The sequence below is a fragment of the Papio anubis genome, chromosome 14 (assembly GCF_008728515.1).
Source record: "Papio anubis isolate 15944 chromosome 14, Panubis1.0, whole genome shotgun sequence".
NCBI classification, from domain to species: Eukaryota; Metazoa; Chordata; class Mammalia; order Primates; family Cercopithecidae; genus Papio; species Papio anubis.
The window spans coordinates 20,767,266-20,782,678 of NC_044989.1; the positions used below are offsets into that span (position 1 = coordinate 20,767,266).

Here is a 15,413-nt window from a genome sequence, read left to right on the forward strand (position 1 = left end):
AATGCAAAACAGATGAAGGGTGCTTGGGAACTGGAGGGAGCAGAAGAGAGGTTGTGGTTTTAAATATGGTGGTCAGAGTAAAGGACTGTTCCATTATCATCTTTTTTTTTTTGGCTGATATTAACATGGCTAAACCCACTTTATCGCCATTAGAATTTGCATGGTGTAGAAGATTAACTTCAAAAACATCTCTAATTCTTTATTCTTCCCTGTATCCACACATTTTGCAGATCACCTGTAGATTTTTACCATTAAGTATAGGAGTTTGTTTCCCTGCTCCTTGAATCTGGGCTGGTCGTGTGATTTACTTTAGCCAATAGAATTTTCTGGAATGATGATGTGCCAGTTCTGAGCCTGTCCCTTAAAAGGACTGTGCACTTACTCCTACTGTCTCTTGGAACCTGGCTACTGCCATGTGTACAAGCCCACACTAGCCTGCTGTATGATGAGAGAAATGTGAGGAAGAGCTGAACCAGCTAGCCACACCCCCAAATACATAAGAGAGCAAAGCTAATGCATTGATAACCCATCAGATGACCCCATCTAACCTACAGATGTGGGCATCACATAAATGTTTACTTTTCATGTGGTTTTTGTTATACAGGATTATCGTGGCAATAGATAATGGATACATATGGTATATACTTTTTATCCTTTCGTTTTCAATCTTGCATATGGTGTTTTCTTAGTGTATATTTTGCAAGTCACATATAGCTGAATTTTAACTTTTTTTTGCCTATAGGGTTTGTAACTTTACATTTTAAATAAACCTATTTATACTTATATTTTCTTATAATGTCCAGTTAATAATACATAGCTTCATCACACCAAGTAAGATAATTCTTGTAAGAGACTTTAACTTCATGCTTATCTATGCTCCTCTTCCTCTAAAGTATGTTGACATCACCAAGAGTTTTAGTTCTAGATAATGATTCAATTTGTTTAAATAGTATTCCAGTTTTTTGAGGAATAGACACTTAATTATATGTTATTTCACAGATGTGTCACCAGCAATTATTTTAAATTATGCTAATTGCTTAATTCTAAGAGACTCTTTTCCTTCGCATTTTAACCCTTCTGATATCAGGAGGCATCTCAAAATTAGTGTGTACATTTTATATGGTGTTTCTCCTTGGTTTATATTATTCTAACATTCCTCTATGTCCTTTGTCTCTGCCTGGTCAAGTCCTCATCCTTAAAGACTTAATTGTTTCCTCCTCCAGAAAGTTATCCCTGACCTTCTGTTATCCCATCTCCATGACTTTAATATCAATCATGTTTTGTTACAAAATCTGTTTGAGTGTCTGCATTCCTCACCAGGGAAAGCTTCTTAAGGAAGGATCCAACTATTGTCCACTTTATATTCCCCTTGGATCTTACATATTTCTAGAGGCATACATAATTAATACATGTGTGCTAAAGCATAAATTAAACAACACATTGAAAGGTAGCTTACAAGAACTGTGAGGGGTCTGAGATTTTACTCTGTTGCAAGCTAACAAGTCAGCTTGCCACAATGTCATGGATGCTGACAGAAGATAGAAGACCTCCTGAGTTAGAGTCAAAAACGATTACCCACAGTGAAAGCAGTAGCTGGAGCGCAAACTTGGTTGCATTGGTTTCTGGAGCACCAGTTCCGCAGGGCAGCTTAGGTGGTCCTAGACCTATGCTTGCACAAACATGGGTTGTGTCGTGGGAGACAAATGTGGACCCTAGAAAATGTACCACTGACAGCAGCCGTGGCTGAAAGGAGAGCTTACAGCATTTCTCAACGCTGCTCACTGGAAATGGCCATGAGAAATATTCTAGATAAAGACTGGTCAGGGCCTTGCATCCTTGGCATAACCCACTAAGACATCTAGGCATTGAAGAGAACCACGGAGTAGTGTTTCTCAATAGTAGAGAAAGCAGTTAGATGCAGATGGTGTTTTTTACTGTTATGATAACAAAACAATAAAAAGCAGACATAAGAACATTTGTTACTTCCTCAGGCCGCTGAGCATGGGGTTAGCAGTTCCTTCCTTGGCCTCCATTGTACCATAATAGAAAATCACAATGAAGACCTTGAACTATCCAGTAAAAGTGAAACTGTTTTTTTTGTTTTGTTTTGTTTTTGAGACGGAGACTTGCTCTGTCGCCCAGGCTGGAGTACGGTGGAGCGATCTCAGCTTACTGCAACCTCCGCCTCCCGGGTTCAAGTGATTCTCCTGCCTCAGACTCCTGAGTAGCTGGGACTATAGGCACGCACCACCACGCCAAGCTAATTTTTGTATTTTTAGTAGAGACAGGGTTTCACCATGTTGGCCAGGATGGTCTTGATCTCTTGACCTCGTGATCCGCCTGTCTCAGCCTCCCAAAGTGCTAGGATTACAGGTGTGAGCATTTAAGAAGACAGGATGTGTATAAAATATAATCAATTTTACAGAAATTCTAGCTGAAATGCTTAAAATAAAGGTTTGTGTTTTAAAGAAATAAGGTTCAGAAATCTAGAAAGTTAAGGTATATAGAACTAGTCAATCTTTGACAATGGTAGATAAAAATGTTCAAAATTCTTCTTGCGAGACTTAAGGTAATGATATGTGGCCAAAGTTGATGTGTATCCATATTACTAAAAACTTTTTTTTTCACATATTTGCCAGACGCTTATGTATATCTTTTTGGCTACTCATTGCTATATTTCAAATACATAAAATGTAGATTTTATTCAATTTACCTTAACACTTTTAGAAGACTTTGAGAATAGCATGTAAGGGACTTGCTTTTCTGTTTCATCAGTAATAATGTGACCCATGACTGGATGACATTAATAAATGATGTTCCACACTACAGGCAATTCTTGATAAGAGTCATTATATTGCTCTAATACACATGAACCATGAACCAACAACATATATTATTTTTTACAGTTTAATTTCCAATTTCTAAAAGAATTCTTCTCCACAAAGATCACAATGAATTTCAAGTGAGATTTAGGATCGAATTTAAATGAACTTAGAAAAACATTTACTTGTATTTTATCTTATTTCTCATTTTCCAACTATTCTCTAAATCATAGAACTCATAGGAAATATTAACTGCTTTTTAATTTCTCCTTGGGAAATTCACCAATTTTATACATTCTGAACTAGGAATTTAACTAGCTCCTATACATTTACAGAAAGAAATTGACTGCCACATATTTGTGACTATTGTTATGAAAAGATAAACACTTTATCCTCACTACTGAGTTGGGAATATATCTAGATGATGTTTATGATTATTTCTTAAACAAGATATTTGGGGAAGCTCTACTTGCAAAACATATTAAATGGCAAAGAAGCTTTGGTTAGAAGTAAGGAGGGCTATAAGGAAGAAATAGGAGTAGAAAATAAAAGGGCCAGAATAGATAAAAGAAGTCTATTTTGTAGGCTTGGGGAAGGGAGTGCTGAAGCTAAGGGTGGAGCAATGGCATACAGAAGAAACTGGGGACTTCCAGGGACAAAAGGGAGGCAGGAGGAGAGGAGTGAGGAGGGGCCGGCGAGGTGGCTCACGCCTGTAATCCCAGCACTTTGGGAGGCCAAGGCAGGCGGATCACCTGAGGTCAGGAGTTTGAGACTAGCCTGACCAACATGGTGAAACCCTGTCTCTACTAAAAATACAAAAATTAGCTGGGTGTGGTAGCGGGCGCCTGTGATCCCAGCTATTGGGGAGGCTGAAGCACAAGTGTCTCTTGAACCCGGTAGGCAGAGGTTGCAGTGAGCCGAGATCGCTACACTGCACTCCAGCCTGGGCTACAAAGAGCAAAACTCTGTCTCCAAAAAAAAAAAAAAAGCAATTAGGACAGGTTTTCTCTAAGGGATATGGCAATCACATAACAGGACAAGAAGGTAGACAGGAGCTTAGGGGAAGGGGCAGAGCTGGGGGTTTCAGGAAATACTAAGAAAAGGAGCTTGAGGGCAATGAGGGTGGAGCTGACTGGCTGCCAAACCACCTGGAGGGCTGTGCTGGGGAACCAGAAAAGGCTGTGTGGGAAGGAAAGGGATTGGAGGCTAGGCACGGTGGCTCATCCCTGTAATCCCTGCACTTTGGGAGGTGGAGGCAGAAGGATCTCTTGAGCCCAGGAGTTTGAGACCAGCCTGGGCAACATAGCTAGACCCCATCTCTAAAAAAAAATATTAAAAATTAACCAGGTGTGGTGGCACGTGACTGTAGTCCTTGCTGCTTGGGAGGCTGAGGTGGGAGGATCACTTGAACCCAGGAGGTCAAGGTTACAGTGAGCCATGATCACACCACTGCACTCCAGGTGACAGAGTGAGGCCCTGTCTCAGAAAAGAAAAAGAAAAAGCTTGTCAAAATGTGCAAAACCTTTATAATAAAAGCTCCAAAATATTGCTGAGAAATCTAACAAATAAATAAATGATTATTTGGATTTGTTGTTGTCTTCAGATGGAGATGACATTGTTTTACAGCTTTCTTTATTTAAAAAAAAATAATAAAGGGAGTGGGATGAAGCCTGGGCCTTGGAGAGGGAATAGGACAAGGAAGTCCTAGAGGAGGCTGGGGAAGAGAAGATCCTGGGTGTGTATGGGAAGCCATAGCCTCCTGCCTGTCTAGGAGGGAGGCCACACAGCCGGGACACTCTTTCTGGGACCAGATAAGAGATACAGTGAAAGGGAAACATGCTTTCTTTTCATGTTCCACTTATAATGGTTTTGTGGACCATATTTGGTAATATGTATACCATATTTTCAGAAAAATTTCAATAATATCATTTTTATCAGCCTCAGAGCTATCTATTGTATGACCAGAATGTGTTCTTGTTGGACATTTATATTGTTTCTAGTTGATGTTTGTATGAGCATGCTGTACTGAATGTCCCTGTAGCTAAGTCTTTGCTCACGATCTTAATAATTTCATAAAGAGAAATTGCTGGGAATGGGAGAGTGAGTGTGGGGAAGGGGAATGCCAGAGCAAAGGACATAAACAATTTTAAGGTTTCAGATAAGTAATTTTCAAATTGCCCTAATTAACATTCTAACACAAGCCTATGATGATCTCTGCTTCCCCACGTCCCATTATCACTGAGTATTATTTTTAAAAAAGGTGAGATTTAATTACATCTTAAATAAAAAAGACATCTTTCTTTAAAAAGTAACAGGATGACTGCAGATGTACAGGCATCAAGAGAGATTATCAGTAGGCAAGTTCATGCTGCCTCCCGGTGGCACATAAAAAACTGACAAGATAGAAAACCAAGTCCAACCAGATAGGGACTATCTAAGCAAGTCATCAATGTGAATTTATTTAGAGCTAAAGTTTTATAAAGTGAGTGGAAGAAACACAGAAAAAATGGACTTGATCTTAGCATATTAGAGGAAATGGGAACTAGAAGGAAAACATTCTTACCGATGACTAGAACATGTGACATGATTGTGTATGATGCACTCAGAGATGATTTATTAAACTGAGTGATAGCAAAAAAATTAACTTTTTGATGTCAGGCTAGGAGGAAAGATCACTCGTAACTTCTTTGAAGGGGCTATGGGACTACCTATATCTTGTGTATTTCACATCTGTTTCTTCTACAAGACAGTGAAGACAACAAGGTGCAGTCTTCTAAGGTAACTATCTCCCTGAAAAGAACACTCATAACAGTAATTACGTATTCTGTGTCTTAGACCACCTTTGGGGAAGAAAGTTTATTTTAACACTGAAATTGTTTCTGTGTGTAAAACACTATGCTGTCTAGGGACAAAGCAGGAAAGGAAAAGGGAAAAAGGGAAAAAGTTGCGCAAATGATGGTTTTTGTACTAAAAGGAGTTGTTTATCTTTTGCTGTTTTCCAGAGTTCCATCCTCTTCTCTGTTTATCTGTTTCTGCATGATCTCAACTACTCCTAGGACTGCAAATACCACTTGCACAGTAATCCACTTGCTTATTCAATCTTTGACTTAGATTCACTGTGGATAAACAATATGCTTAGTATTATTTCCATGAGACTTGATGTTGGAGAAACACACATCAAATAATCATATCAATAGGCATGTATTTATAGATTATGATAAATAAGGGGAAAAGTTCAGGTTACCAAGAGAATGTATAACTTAGTGGTTCTTAAACATTTTGCTCTCATACCCCTAATGCTCTCCTATCTGTAATGACTGATGATTAATTTACTGATAATTGGGTACTTGCCTAGATTCTTCAATCTTTTTTTAAAAAAATAAAGCACTACAATTAGAGACTACCTGACTTGAAAAATGATTTTCTACTTAGCCATTAGAATGGTCTACAATCTTAGTTGCTGGGAAGCTTAACAAAAAGACTCTAAAAAAATTATATGTGTTATTATTTCACTTAGATATGCCTTATTTAACACATATACTCAGAAAACATACCGTTAATTTTAAGACACTTTTTCAGAACTCTTTTTTCAATGAGGTATAACATAAATATATACAAAGTGCACACATCTTCAGTGTACAGGTCAATGAAGTTTTTTTTTTTTTTTTTTTTGACAGAATCTTCCTCTGTCACCCAGGCTGGAGTGCAGTGGCGTGATCTCGGCTCACTGCAACCTCTGCATCCTGGGTTCAAGCAATTCTTGTGCCTCAAACTCCCAAGTAGCTGAGATTACAGGCGTGCACCACCATGCCCTGCTAATTTTTGTATTTTTGTGTTTTAGTAGACATGGGGTTTTGCCATGTTGGCCAGGCTGGTCTCAAACTCCTGACTTCAAGTGATCTGCCCACCTTGGCCTCCGAAAGTGCTGGGATTGCAGGCGTGAGCCACTGTGCCCGGCCAGATCAATGAAGTTTCAGTTTTATAGTGAGTTCATTTCTACAAAACCTTGGAGTTTGAGTGTGCAGCCTCAATGAAATAAAGTACCTCTTTATTTCGAGTTTTAAGTACCTTAAGACTTCTTACTTACATTTTTGGATTTGCTCTAACAGAACTCTCCCTTGGGTACATTGTATTGTTTAAAAATGTTGAAGAGATGGAAGAAAAAAATGTCCTTATGTTTTCTAGAGTTTCCAGATAAAATATACAATGACCCATTAAATTTGAATTTCAGAAGCTAATAATTTTTCAGTGTTTTAGTATATCTGGAACATACTCATACTAAAAAATTGTTATTTATCTGCAATTCAAATTTAACTGGGTTTCTGTATTTTTACTTGCTAAATCTGGCAACTCTACTCATGGTCAACTCCACGTTGTGTCTAATTATCAACAGCCCTACATGCACCAAAATACTCCATTTCTACTGCTGTGCTTTGTGTCTCACAGAAATTTGAATAATATAGAAAAAGACACAATGGCCCTACAAAGGAAGGCTTCACGATGCTACTATTTTAAACAGCTGCTTATTTGTTCAGTGTTTCAGGGGAATTTACACTTCAGGGTAACAAACAATAATAAATATAGGCAATGAAGACTTTTTTGTTTGTTTGTTTTGAGACGGAGTCTCGCTCTGTCACTCAGGCTGGAGTGCAGTGGCGTGATATCGGCTCACTGCACCCTCCACCTCCTGGGTTCAAGCGATTCTCCTGCCTCACCCTCCTAAGTAGCTAGGATTACAAGTGTGTGCCACCACACCTGGGTAATTCTTGTATTTTACAGGGTTTCACCACTTTACAAAGTTTCATCAACAGGGTTTCACCACTTTAGCCAGGCTGGTCTTGAACTCCTGACCTCAGGTGATCCACCCACCTTGGCCTCCCAAAGTGCTGGGATTTTGCCTCCCCCAAAATACCTACCCAGATGACTTAATATAGTTGAGTTTCTAATTTTTCAAGGGACAGTTACTTTCTGTTCTTCCTATATATAATGTCATATAAATTGCTGCCGAACACAAAAAAATAGAGTTGTGCGGCTCATTTTATGAGACTAGTGTAATTTTTCAAATAAAGTTTTTATTTTAAAATTACAAATTTACAGAACAGTTGCAAGAAGAGTAGAAAGAACATGTCACCTCCCCATTTGAAAGTAAACTACAGGCATTATGCCCAATAACCCCCACTACTTTGTCTATTTCCTATAAACAAGGACTTTTCCCTACATAACCCTAACATACCCACGGGGGTCAGGAAATTAACATTGTATACTTTAATACCATCGAATCCACGGACCCAATTCAAGAGTCTCCAAAATAGACAAATAGAATTAAATGCAAGAACTTAAATAAATATCTGATTTACTGGTGCTCAGTAAATAGACATTCCTTTCACTAATTCACTGGGGACTCCTGAGTTTCTATCCTGGTAGTTGCAAGATAGATCTGTCTGCATGATCTCCAAGCCTTGGACAGCCAGGAAGTGGGGTGATACCACCCCAATGTGTCACACCCATATGACAAGGCTATATCCTGTCCACCACATTAGCCCGTCCAGAGTCTCTCCATGGCCTGTCCCTGAGAGACAAAGCTGTGAGGCTGCCCACCTGGAGCCTAATGCCAGCTTCAAGAACTCCCAGTGGGCACTACCCTTACCGGGCCGCATACAACCTCGGCCCTCAGGAAGGCAGGGACAGCGTCAGGTGGGACGCTTTGCGCAGCTGCAGGCCTCCCCCGCCGCATTCGGCCTTCAAGCCCGCACATGCTCCCTGGGGCCCCTGCGGGATTACGAGGGGGTGGGTACAGGGCCCGAGTTTCCCGCCATCTTGGGCCCTAGTGGTATTTTTCCAGCTCCGGGAAGATAGGCCTGACCCGCCACAGAGATTTTTGGTAAACCCCAGCTCGGCTTCTGTATGGTTAGCCTGCTCCAGGTACTATTGATTTCCATGGTACTTCCCCACTTTTCTCCTCTGACCCACAGGGGCTTTGGCCTCCCAGGGGCGGGCTGGGAGCTGAAGTCTGTGGTGGGATCCTTGGCTGCTTCTGTTCTCCTTACCTCTAATGGCGGCGGCGGCTCAGACTCAGCTCTCCCACCCGGGAGCAGAGCCCTTCCTCGAAAAATGCAGTTATCAGAGAGGGGAGCACCCAGCATATGGGGTCAATGATGGCTGACCCTAATGTCAAGCTGTGTGTGAGTGTGAGAGAGAACCTAATGCCAGGGTGTGTGTGACACAGTGATCCTAATGCCAGGGTGTGTGAATGTGAGAGAAACCCTAATATCAGGGTGTGTTAGTGTGACAGAGAGATCCTAATTTCAGGGTGTGTGTGTGTGTGAGTGAGAGACCCTAATGCTAGGGTGTTTGAGTGTGACAGAGTGATCCTAATGCCAGGGAGTGTGTGTGTGAGAAACCCTAATGTCAGGGTGTGTGAGTGTGAGAGATCCTGTCAGGGTGTGTGTGTGTGTGTTAGACCCTAATGCCAGGGTATATGAGTGTGATCGAGTGATCCCTGAAAGTAAAGAGTGGAGTGTGTGTGTGTGTGAGAAACCCTAGTGCCAGGGTGTGTGAGTGTGAGAGATCCTCGTGCCTGGAAGTGTGTGAGTGTGAGAGAAATCCTAGCGTCAGGGTGTGTGTGTGAGAGACCCTAATGCCAGGGTGTGTGAGTGTGAGGAGATCCTAATGCCGGGGAGTGTGTGACTGTGAGAGAGGAAGAAATCCTGATGTCAGGGTGTGTGTGTGAGAGAGACCTTAGTGCCAGGGTGTGTGAGTGTGAGAAATCCTAATGTCAGGATGTGTGAGTGTAACTGAGAGATCCTAATGTGGGGAGTGTGTGTGTGTGAGAAAAAGACCCTAATGTCAAGGTGTGTGAGTGTGACTGAGAGATCCTAATATCAGAGTGTGTGAGTGTGAGAAATCCTAATGTCAGGGTGTGTGTGTGAGAGACCCTAATGCCAGGGTGTGTGTGAGAGAAAGACCTAATGTCAGTGTGTGTGTGTGAGGGAGACCTCAATGCCAGGGTGCGCGTGTGTGTGTGAGGGAGACCTTAGTGTCAGAGTGTGTGAGTGTGAGAGATCCTAATATCAGGGTGTGTGAGTGTGACTGGGAATCTAATGTCAAGCGTGTGTGGCAGGAGAGACCCCTAGTATCCAGGGTGTGTGTGTGTGTGTGTGAGAAATCCTAACGTTAGGGTGTGTGTGACTGTGAGAGAAATCCTAATTTTAGGATGTGTGTGTGAGGGAGAGATCCCAATGCCAGGTTGTGTGTGAGTGTGTGAGAGAAATCCTAATTCTAGGGTGTGTGTGTGTGAGAGAGAACAATCCTAATGCCAGTGTATGTGTGAGAAAGAGATCGTAATGCCATGGTGTGTGTGTGAATTAGATTCTAAGCCAGGGTGTGTGTGAGTGTGTGAGATATGCTAGGATTGTGTTAGGAAGAGATCCTAATGCTAGGGTGTGTGTGTGAGTGTGAGAGATCCTAATGCCGAGTTGTGTGTGAGTTGTTGCGTGCATGTGTGTGTGTGTGTGTGAGAGAGAGTGTGTTAGTGTAGACCAAAAGACATAAAGAGAGTTAAGGTATGGAGGTGCTTTTCTAACGAAATTTATCTTTGATGAATCACTTAATTGTTGTACCACTTTGGTATACATTCAGTTTTTCTAACCTTTTGAAATTAACAAGAAATATAAGCTCTTCACAGCATGTCAGCTAAAACAGAGGGTCAAGTGAATACCCTTTTACCCCCTGGAACTCTTTTTCCAGTTCCATCTCCTGATTTAGTTGTTTGATATGTACCCGTCACACTTTCCTCTATTTGTATACGAACACATAATCATGTATACATGTAAGATATCATTTTAATATCTTTTTTATATTACTCTGACCTCCTTCCAAATTGAACAGGATTCTTAAGACCTATTGATCAGAGTGAATAGAAATTTTTTATTAATAATTACAAATATTAAAATAAGTCCTCTATGAATTATTCTTTTCCTCCATTAATGAACATTTAGCTTGTGCATGTGTGCCTGTGCATGTGTGTGTACGTGTGTGTGTCTTATAGCTTTAGTGAAGTATATCTGAGATAAAACAAACCACATATTTGAATTGTACAATTTGACATTTGACACATGTATCCTCTATGAAACCACTATAAATGACATCATAAGCACATCCATCACCTTCAAAAGTTTCCTTTGGTCCCACTCCAACCTGCACTCCCCTTACCCAAGCCAATCATTGATTTTTCTGTTACTGTAGATTAATTGGCATTTTCTAGGATTTTATACAAATGGATTCATAAATTGTATATTCTGCCTCTGTGTTTCAGCATAATTGTTTTGAGAACCATCCATGTTTTTATGAGTATCAGTGCTTCATTCCTTTTTTTTTTCTTTCTTTCTTTGAGACGCAGTTTCCCTCTTGTTGCCCAGGCTGGAGTGCAATGGCGAGACCTCGTCTCACCGCAGCCTCCATCTCCTGGGTTCAAGGGATTCTCCTGCTTCAGCCTCCAAGTAACTGGGATTACAGGCATGCATCACCACATCTGGCTACTTTTGTATTTTTAGTAGAGACGGGGTTTCTCCATGTTGGTCGGGCTGATCTCGAACTCCCGACCTCTGGTGATCCGCCTGCCTTGGCCTCCCAAAGTGCTGGGATTACAGCATTCCTTTTTATTGTTGGATAGTTTCCATTTTGTGCGGTACGACTATTCTATGGTTCCATTGTTTATTGTGTTGACAAACATTTGGGTTGTTTTGTTTTTGGCTGTTACAAGTAGACTTGCTGTGAACAGTCTCCTCCAAGTTTTTGCATGGACATATATTTTCATTTATCTTGAGTAAATACTTGGAAGTGGATTGCCTGGGTCATGTGGAAGGTATATGTATATATTTAACTTTTAAAGAAACTTCCAAACTGTTCTCCAAGTGTTTGTACCATTTTACAATTCCTTCTGCAGTCTGTGACCTTTCCAGTTACACTATACCCTCACCAATGTTTGGTATGGTTGCCCTTTAATTTCAGCCATTCCAGCAGATGTGAAGTGTTATCTTAGTGTGATTTAATTTGCATTTTCTTAGTGACAATGATATTAAGCATCTTTTTCAAATGCTAATTTTCCATCCATAAATCCTCTTTGGTAAAGTGGCTGCTAAATCTTTTACCTATTTTTAAAGTGGATTTTTTTTTTTTTTTTTTTTTACTATTGAGTTGTAAAAGTTCTTTATATATTTTAGACATAGGTTCTAGGTTATATGTTTTGTATTTTCTCACTCTCTGGCTTGCCTTTAGTTTTTTTATTGTTTCTTTAGAAGAGCAAAATATTTTAATTTTGATAAACTGATGTATTGATTTTTTTCCCTCTTTAGTAGTTTGAATTTTCTTGTGTCCTATTTAAGACATCTTTGCCAAGTCAAGTTACCTACGATTTTCTATTTTTTTCTGAGAAGTTTTATACATTTAGTTCTTATATGTGGGTTTATATTCCATTTAGAATAAATTTTTGCATATGGTCAGTTTTTTTTCCCTCTTTTAAGCTTTTGGCTATCTAACTGTTAAAGCATCATTTGTCGAATTGCTGGCACCTTGGTTGAAATCGTTTTATCTTTTATTGACTTTATCTAGGTCTTAATTCTGGATTCTATGATCTGTTCCAGTGAATTATATTTCCACACCAGTACTACACCAGTACCACAGTGTCCTGAGTGCTGTAACTTTATAATTAGTCTTAAACTCAGGTAAGCATAAGTTCTCAAACTTTAATCTTTTTCAGTTTATTTATTTATAACCGATTTAGACCATTCTGTTCCTTTGCATTTCCGTAAAAGTTTGAATTTCTACCAAAATGCATTCCAGGATTTTGATTGGGATTATGTCAGTTCTGTAGGTGACTTTGGGAAGAATTGATACCTTAAAATTAATTTACATCATCTTTAATTTCTCTTAGCAGTGTTTTATAGTTTTAATTTTATAAGTGTTTCAATAAACATCTTTCAGTATATATTCTTATATTCATAAGGATAGATTACCAAGAGTAATCTTGGTATCAAAAGATGTGAGGATTTTAAGATTAATGGTGCTATAAGTTTACATGACAAAAATATTATAAGAATTTATTCTCGGGCCGAGCGCGGTGGCTCAAGCCTGTAATCCCAGCACTTTGGGAGGCTGAGACGAGCGGATCACGAAGTCAGGAGAGAAACCCCGTCTCTACTAAAAAAATACAAAAAACTAGCCGGGCGAGGTGGCAGGCACCTGTCGTCCCAGCTACCCGGAAGGCTGAGGCGGGAGAATGGCGTGAATCCAGGAGGCGGAGCTTGCATTGAGCTGAGATCCGGCCACTGCACTCCAGCCTGGGCGACAGAGCGAGACTCGTCTCAAGAATTTATTCTCTTACCTGGAATCTATGAACTTTCATTCTCCACATCTTCTTCATTTGTTCTGGATATAATCATTCAGTTGTTTTTCCTAACACAGTACATGGAAGAGGAATTTTCATTTTTCTTTTCCCCTTTACAGTGATATGGTTTTATATTTCTATATTAAGGATCACTTTATGTTTATATTCATATTGCAGTTTTTTTTTTTTTTTTTTTTTAAATCTGTCATGTGTCCATTCATATGCTATTCTTTTTTTTTTTGAGACGGTCCTGGCACAGGCTGGAGTACAGTGAAATTTCAATCTCGGCTCACTGCAAACTCTGCCTCCTGGAGTTTATGCCATTCTCCCTGCCACCTCAGCCATCGAGTAGCTGATGCTGAAGCCCTCCACCCACATGGCCTAATTTTTTGTATTTTTTTTAGTAGAGGCCAGGTTTCACGTGTTAGCCAGGTTGGTCTCAATCTCCTGATCTCGCCCGCTTCGGCCTCCCAAAGTACTAGGATAACAGGCAAGAGCCACCGCGCCCGGCCGATAGTCTTTTCTGTATAGCAGTTTTAGCATGTATGTACCTAACTGTGTTCTTCATTCCTTTTATGGTTTTTGGGTTTCTATCTTTTTTAAGATTGTCCACCTTATCCTAAAATATTTCAAATGTTTTTCTAAATTTTCTTCTAACTTTATGGCTTTTTGAAAAGAATTTTGTTCCAGTGTTTTTTTTCTTGACTGTCAGAGAAGAAATGTATGGCCATTTATAGAAAAATTCGAAATGGAAAAATCAGAAAGAAGGAAAAATCACTGTCACTTAATATAATCCATGGGAAAATAAGTGTTTTCTTAAAAAAATGTTATTATTATTTATTTATTTTTTTGACAAGAGTCTTGCTCTGTTAACCAGACTGGAGTGCAGTGGCAGGATCTCGGCTCACTGCAACCTCTGTCCCCCAGGGTCAAGCCATCCTCCCACCTTAGCCTCCTAAGTAGCTGGGACCAGAGGTGCACGTTACCATGCCCCGCTAATTTTTGTATTTATCGCATTGTGTTTCTCCTTCAACAGTTGATGAAATTTGGGTAGTTTTCACTTTTAGTTGTTAGGAATAATGCTACTGAGAATGGTCCTGTCCAAATATTTGTGTGGATGTGTGTTTTCAGTTTTCTTTGATCTATATCTAGTAATGGAATTGCTGTTTAAGTTTCTGAGGAATCACCAAACTTTTTGAAAATGGCTGCACCATTTTACAGATGCAGATTGCAGGAGGGTTCTCATTTCTCTACATTCTTGCTAACACTTGTAATTGTTCATTTTTTAAAACACAAGTCATCCTAGTGTGTCTGAAGTGGCATTTCATTGTAGTTTGCATTTTCCTAGTGACTGATGATGTTGACTATCTTTTTATATGCTTATTGGCCTTTTGTGTGTCTTTTCTGAAGAAATACGTAGTCAAATCCTTTGCCTGTGTTTAGATTGGATTGTCTTTCCATTGCTAAGTTTGAGGTCTTTGCATATATTGTGCATCAAGCCCCTTATCAGATAGATGATTTGCAGATATTTTCTGCCATTTGGGGGGTTGACTTTTCACTTTTCTGATGGGTCCTTTGGAGCACAGGTTTTTTTAAACTTTGATGGTTCAATTGATCTTTGTTTTAATCTTTTGTCACTTGTGCTTTTGGAACCATATTTAAGAAGCCATTGCCTAATTAGGTTATTGTCTTGATATGTTTTCTGTTCCTTATAGCAATACCTGAAACTGGGTAATATATACAGAAAAGGAATTTATTTCTTACAATTATGGAGGCTGAGAAGTCCAAGGTCAAGGGGCCCTATCTGGTGAGAGCCTTCTTGCTAGTGGAGGTTCTGCAGGTCCTGAGGTGGTACAGGGCATCACATGGACAGGGGGTGAGCATGCTAGTTCAAGTCTTTCTTCCTCCTCTTATAAAGCCACCAATCCCACTCCCTGATAACCCATTAACCCATGAATGGATTAATTCATTCATAAGGATAGTACACTCCTGACCTATTCACCCCTATCAAATGTCCCACATCTCAGTGATTAAGTTGCAATGTGAGTTTTGGAGGGGGCAAACATTTAAATCATAATAGTCATGAAGATTTATTTCAATTTTTTTAAGGGATGGATAGCTTTAGTTCTTATCCGTAGGTTTTTTATCCATTTTCAGTAGCTTTTTGTGCAGATGCTCCTCAACTTACAATGAGATTACGTCTTTTT

At 39.8% G+C, this 15,413-nt stretch overlaps 1 protein-coding gene across 2 annotated transcripts in view; it reads left to right on the forward strand.

The window, feature by feature from the left end:
- The window catches only part of TDRD15 (tudor domain containing 15), a 65,147-nt gene that overhangs the window by 35,112 nt on the left and 14,622 nt on the right, over positions 1-15,413 (forward strand). The window contains exons 1-2 of one of the 2 annotated variants that reach the window (XM_021924618.2): positions 7,635-8,744; positions 12,432-12,544. The gene's annotated coding sequence lies outside the window, so the exon portion shown is untranslated. Of the gene's footprint in view, positions 1-7,634; positions 8,745-12,431; positions 12,545-15,413 lie in introns of those variants that run through there. The other variant, XM_021924619.2, reaches the window with a different exon arrangement.